We start from the raw sequence: 6,000 nt of genomic DNA, 5'->3' as shown, positions 1-6,000 counted from the left end.
ATACATCATTTCCATCTGACAAGGGAGGTTTGTTTGGCCCTCCCCACACATTGTTAGTTTTTGAGTCTGAGTTAACCTCCCCTCCCAGCCCCAATATTGATCACAAGCCCTCTATAAGTGTTTGTTTTAACAAGTTTTGACAAAAACCCAAGAGCAAGGTAAGAGATGCTTTTCAAAAAAAGTATACCTCTTAGCATCATCAGGGAGACAACAAACCCCATCAAGAGACACCTCCTAGTGGAGACTACCTTCTTTTGCCTCCCAAACATTCTGATCAGAAAAATAATCAGGACTTCCCTGGTGGCCCAGTGGATAAGAATCCATCTGCCAATGCGGGGGACATGGGTTCCATCCCTGATCCGGGAAATTTCACATCCCGTGGAGCAACTACTGAAGCCTGTTCACCTAGAGCCTGTGCTCCTGTGCTCCACAAGAGAAGCCACTGCAACGAGAAGCCTGTGCACCGAAACTAGAAGATCCCACTCACCACAACTAAAGAAAGTCAGAGCACAGCAACGAAGACCCAGCACAGCCAAAAATAAATAATTTAAAAAAAGAAAAAAAAAGAATCAATCGGAAAGATTTTTAGCTCAAAGGGATCATAGGGCTATGGGGTCCCAAAGACACTAGCACCTCTCTAAATGCAGCAGTCCCCCATCGGTATCATCCCTTCTGGCATTTATGAGCATTCATGGAACATTCATGAAATGCCAAGTTACACAGTCAGCAGCAGAAGCCACAAGGACAGTCCATTGAATTGGCCCAAAGCCCTGCCTAAAAGGTTGGCCAGCTTCTGTCTTCTGCTTGGAAAAGTGAGGGCCGTTCTTCCCTTGGGAGGAAGCCTAGAAGACTTCAAAAGTCTTTTTTCTAGATTTGCTCAGAAAGGCAGTTGGGGTTTCCCAGGTGGCATAGTGGTAAATAATCAGCCTGCCAATACAGGAGACACAAGAGTTCCGGGTTCGATTTCTGGGTGCGGAAGACTCCCTGGAGGAGGAAATGGCAACCCACTCCAGTATTCTTGCCTGGGCGGTCTCATAGACAGAGGAGCCTGGCAGGCAACAGTCCATGGGGTTGCAAAGAGTCGGACAAGACTGAGCACCTAAACACGCACTCATACAGAAATGCAACCGTCCGTTCTTTAGCACACACAGCCTTCACACAGTAGTAGTCATTCCTTCATTCTTTCAACTAACATTTATTTGGTGTCTATTAAGGTAAGAGAAACCCAAGCAAGATGGTAGGTGTTGCAAGAGGGCATCAGAGGGCAGACACACTGAAACCATACTCACAGAAAACTAGTCATTCTAATTACACTAGGACCACAGCCTTGTCTAACTCAATGAAACCAAGCCATGCCCGCAGGGCAAACCAAGACGGGCAGGTCATGGTGGAGAGGTCTGACAGAATGTGGTCCACTGGAGAAGGGAATGGCAAACCACTTCAGTATTCTTGCCTTGAGAACCCCATGAACAGTATGAAAAGGCAAAATGGTAGGATACTGAAAGAGGTACTCCCCAGGTCAGTAGGTGCCCGATATGCTACTGGAGGTCAGTGGAGAAATAACTCCAGAAAGAATGAAGGGATGGAGCCAAAGCAAAAACAATACCCAGTTGTGGATGTAACTGGTGATAGAAGCAAGGTCCAATGCTGTAAAGAGCAATATTGCATAGGAACCTGGAATGTCAGGTCCATGAATCAAGGTAAATTGGAAGTGGTCAAACAGGAGATGGCAAGAGTGAACGTTGCCATTCTAGGAATCAGCGAACTAAAATGGACTGGAATGGGTGAATTTAACTCAGATGACCATTATATCTACTACTGCAGGCAGGAATCCCTCAGAAGAAATAGAGTAGCCATTATGGTCAACAAAAGAGTCCGAAATGCAGTACTTGGATGCAATCTCAAAAACGACAGAATGATCTCTGTTCATATCCAAGGCAAACCATTCAATATCACAGTAATCCAAGTCTATGCCCCAACCAGTAATGCTGAAGAAGCTGAAGTTGAACGGTTCTATGAAGACCTACAAGACCTTTTAGAACTAACACCCAAAAAAGATGTCCTTTTCATTATAGGGGACTGGAATGCAAAAGTAGGAAGTCAAGAAACACCTGGAGTAACAGGCAAATTTGGCCTTGGAATGCGGAATGAAGCAGGGCAAAGACTAACAGTTTTGCCAAGAAAATGCACTGGTCATAGCAAACACCCTCTTCCAACAACACAAGACAAGACTACACATCACCAGATGGTCAACACCGAAATCAGATTGATTATATTCTCTGCAGCAAAAGATGGAGAAGCTCTATACAGTCAACAAAAACAAGACCAGGAGCTGACTGTGGCTCAGATCATGAACTCCTTATTACCAAATTCAGACTTAAATTGAAGAAAGCAGGGAAAACCGCTAGACCATTCAGGTATGACCTAAATCAAATCCCTTATGATTATACAGTGGAAGTGAGAAATAGATTTAAGGGCCTAGATCTGATAGATAGAGTGCCTGATGAACTATGGAATGAGGTTCGTGACATTGTGCAGGAGACAGGGATCAAGACCATCCCCATGGAAAAGAAATGCAAAAAAGCAAAATGCCTGTCTGGGGAGGCCTTACAAATAGCTGTGAAAAGAAGAGAGGTGAAAAGCAAAGGAGAAAAGGAAAGATATAAGCATCTGAATGCAGAGTTCCAGAGAATAGCAAGAAGAGATAAGAAAGCCTTCCTCAGCGATCAATGTAAAGAAATAGAGGAAAAGAACAGAATGGGAAAGACTAGAGATCTCTTCAAGAAAATTAGAGATACCAAGGGAACATTTCATGCAAAGTTGGGCTCAATAAAGGACAGAAATGGTATGGATCTAACAGAAGCAGAAGATATTAAGAATAGGTGGCAAGAATACACAGAAGAACTGTACAAAAAAGATCTTCATGACCAAGATAATCACGATGGTGTGATCACTCATCTAGAGCCAGACATCCTGGAATGTGAAGTCAAGTGGGCCTTAGAAAGCATCACTACGAACAAAGCTAGTGGAGGTGATGGAATTCCAGTTGAGCTATTTCAAATCCTGAAAGATGATGCTGTGAAAGTGCTGCATACAATATGCCAACAAATTTGGAAAACTCAGCAGGACTGGAAAAGGTCATTTTTCATTCCAGTCCCAAAGAAAGGCAATGTCAAAGAATGCTCAAAGTACCGCACAATTGCACTCATCTCACACGCTAGTAAAGTAATGCTCAAAATTCTCCAAGCCAGGCTTTAGCAATATATGAACCGTGAACTTCCTGATGTTCAAGCTGGTTTTAGAAAAGGCAGAGGAACCAGAGATCAAATTGCCAACATCAGCTGGATCATGGAAAAAGCAAGAGAGTTCCAGAAAAATATCTATTTCTGCTTTGATTATGCCAAAGCCTTTGACTGTGTGGATCACAAGAAACTGTGGAAAATTCTGAGAGAGATGGGAATACTAGACCACCTGACCTGCCTCTTGAGAAATCTGTATGCAGGTCAGGAAGCAACAGTTAGAACTCGACATGGAACAACAGACTGGTTCTAAATAGGAAAGGAATACGTCAAGGCTGTATATTGTCACCCTGCTTATTTAACTTCTATGCAGAGTACATCATGAGAAACGCTGGGCTGGAAGAAACACAAGCTGGAATCAAGATTGCCGGGAGAAATATCAATAACCTCAGATATGCAGATGACACCACCCTTATGGCAGAAAGTGAAGAGGAACTAAAAAGCCTCTTGATGAAAGTGACAGAGGAGAGTGAAAAAGTTGGCTTAAAGCTCAACATTCAGAAAACGAAGATCATGGCATCCGGTCCCATCACTTCGTGGGAAATAGATGGGGAAACAGTGGAAACAGTGTCAGACTTTATTTTTTGGGGCTCCAAAATCACTGCAGATGGTGACTGCAGCCATGAAATTAAAAGACGCTTACTCCTTGGAAGAAAAGTTATGAGCAACCTGGATAGCATATTCAAAAGCAGAGACATTACTTTGCCAACTAAGGTCCGTCTAGTCAAGGCTATGGTTTTTCCTGTGGTCATATATAGATGTGAGAGTTGGACTGTGAAGAAGGCTGTGCGCCGAAGAATTGATGCGTTTGACCTGTGGTGTTGGAGAAGACTCTTGAGAGTCTCTTGGACTGCAAGGAGATCCAACCAGTCCATTCTAAAGGAGATCAGCCCTGGGATTTCTTGGAAGGAATGATGCTGAAGCTGAAACTCCAGTACTTTGGCCACCTCATGCGAAGAGTTGACTCATTGGAAAAGACTCTGATGCTGGGAGGGATTGGGGTCAGGAGGAGAAGGGGACGTCAGAGGATGAGATGGCTGGATGGCATCACGGACTCGATGGACATGAGTCTGAGTGAACTCCGGGAGTTGGTGATGGACAGGGAGGCCTGGCGTGCTGCATATCATGGGGTCGCAAAGAGTCGGACACAACCGAGCGGCTGAACTGAACTGAACTGATGTGCAAGAGTCTATCTTAAGTTCTGGGGATACAATAATGAACAAAATAGTCTCTACTGTCCCATAGCTTATGTTCTACTGGGAATATCAGATTAAAAAGAAAGAAATAGATAACAGGACAGATGTTATGGAGAAAAAAAACAGGGAAAGTGGTTAAAAAGGAGTGTCAGGAATGGAAGTTTCCTAATTTATACAGGGTGGTCAGGGAGAGGCTCAGAGACCTGGAAGGAATGAAGAAACAAGACATGAAGTTCTCTGGGTTTTAGGCAGGAGGGAAAAAATGCAAAACCCTGAAGCAGGAGTCTGCCTGCTCTGTTACACAAGAATCGGCTGGAGTGTCCAGTAGAGCCGGACCCGAGGTCACGGGAATCACAGGAGGATCCTATAAGGTCTTGCAGACTTGGCTGTTAGTCTGAATGAGATGGGAAGTGGCATAACATGGCACATTTTACCAGCGTATCTCTGATTGATGTGTTGAAAGCAGAGTGATGTGTGGGGGTGGTGGGGGAGGGATTTGGGTATAGAAGCCCGCAGATCATTTAAGGGTAACTGTTAAAAATCCCACAAGAGAGGATGTTATTTGGTCAAGAGGAATGATGCTGGGAGTAGTAAGAATCGATAACGTTCTCAATAGATTTTTTTTTTTTAATTTCTTTTGGCCATGTGCCTTGGGGGATCTTACAGGGATCGAACCCATGCCCTCAGCAGGGAAAGCTCAGACTCCTAACCACTGAACCACCAAGGAATTCCTTAAAATTATTATTTTGAAAAATATAATCACAACACCATTATCACAGTTAAAAACACAACAATAATTTAATATTATCAGATATCTACTCAATCATGATTGCCTCATGATTTTTAAAAAATTTTGTAAAAAATATCAGTAACTATTGACAGTAGGCCAAAAAGCTGAGCTCCATCCTGATCTGCAAAAAGGCACTGTAAAGGGAGAATGGGGGCAAGGACTCATGTGAAAAATTACAAAGGGTCAGTCCCTGCACACGTGATTAGGTTAGCAGTATCTGCTGGCTGGTGATTATGGACTTTAGGATTCTATCTTCCCAGAGACGGAGACAGAAGCCCTCTCTTTCCTGATAATTACATTACAGGAATGGTTTTCGAGTCCTTGAGACATGACAATTCACAGTTAGAGAAGACATGTATCATCTCAAAGGGATATAGAATGGATTCATAACTATAAACCCTTTTTGAATAAATAATAAAGGGAGGTCGTGGGGGTTACGTCAGGTGTCATCTAAGACAAACAGCAGTTATTTTTTGACAAACAATAGATATTTTTTGACAGCTCTAAGCTTTTCCAAACAGGAACTCAAAAGAGGCTGGGTAGCCCCAGACGCATGACCTTAAGCTGATAGAAGAAGCCACGTTCAAGTTTGGTCAAGACTCTCAGTGCAAGATTTTTTTTTTTTTTTTTCAGTACAAGATTTGGAGTCTTCATGCTGAGAGTTCATTGCAGTTCTCAGAATCTTTATCCAAATAAGGTTAATACAAATAATGCT

Source organism: Oryx dammah, unplaced genomic scaffold, assembly GCF_014754425.2.
Source record: "Oryx dammah isolate SB20612 unplaced genomic scaffold, SCBI_Odam_1.1 HiC_scaffold_1, whole genome shotgun sequence".
NCBI classification, from domain to species: domain Eukaryota; kingdom Metazoa; phylum Chordata; class Mammalia; order Artiodactyla; family Bovidae; genus Oryx; species Oryx dammah.
This window is presented reverse-complemented; position numbering follows the sequence as displayed.